General features: G+C 49.9%; 1 long non-coding RNA gene across 1 annotated transcript in view; it reads right to left on the bottom strand.

Annotated features, from left to right (window-relative positions):
* The window catches only part of LOC116090506, a 1431-nt gene extending 768 nt beyond the window's left edge, over nucleotides 1-663 (bottom strand). The window contains exon 1 of the long non-coding RNA XR_004118703.1: nucleotides 66-663. This is a non-coding gene — a long non-coding RNA (uncharacterized LOC116090506). The remainder of the gene's footprint in view (nucleotides 1-65) is intronic.
* Between the last annotated feature and the right edge of the window lie 6 nt (nucleotides 664-669).

The raw sequence follows: 669 nt of genomic DNA, 5'->3' as shown, positions 1-669 counted from the left end.
ATCCCTGCCCTCTCTCAACCTAGACAAAGGGGAGCCTGGCCATTCCTCCTTCTGAAGATGACAACCTCCCTTTGAGTGGTTCGAGTCTCTGCAGAACCTACACAGCTAACAATTTAGAGGACACCTGCTAACTCCTCTGTTCTTTGCCAAGAGCTACCAAGCCTGCCACAAGGCATCACTGAGCCCTGTCCTCTCCTGCCAAGGAAGATTTAAGGAAGAAAGCCCCTGCCTCATAGTTGGTCCTGTTATGAAGTGCTGGCTCCATAAATCCAACTGCATTTACCTCAGGAGAATGAGAAAAATAGGTTCAGCATACTTCAGGCCTCAAGACTGGAGTAAGGGCAGGTGCATGCAGTTAAGGCACCTGAGCCCCAGGCCAAACCAGGCTCCACACAAGCCTCTGTTCAGCGCCCAGAAGTCTGTTGGCTTGGCATTCTCAAGCTGTATAGATGATCATGGGCTCCCTGGAGCTTTGAAAGCCATTGACAAAGACTGCTAACAACTAACCCACTAGAGAAGACCACAGAGCTGCCCCTCATGGTGGCGCCTCCCTGAAGCAGAGAATACACAATGGCATGCCATCCATCCCTGGGCAGCTCAAACTGAGGGGTTTTATATGTTCTTAAAGAATAGATAACCACAAAGAAGCCAGCATATACCCAAGTTGAC

The sequence above is a fragment of the Mastomys coucha genome, unplaced genomic scaffold, assembly GCF_008632895.1.
Source record: "Mastomys coucha isolate ucsf_1 unplaced genomic scaffold, UCSF_Mcou_1 pScaffold15, whole genome shotgun sequence".
Lineage (NCBI taxonomy): Eukaryota > Metazoa > Chordata > Mammalia > Rodentia > Muridae > Mastomys > Mastomys coucha.
The sequence above is the reverse complement of the archived record's forward strand: the minus strand, read 5'-3'. Positions and strand labels throughout refer to the sequence as shown.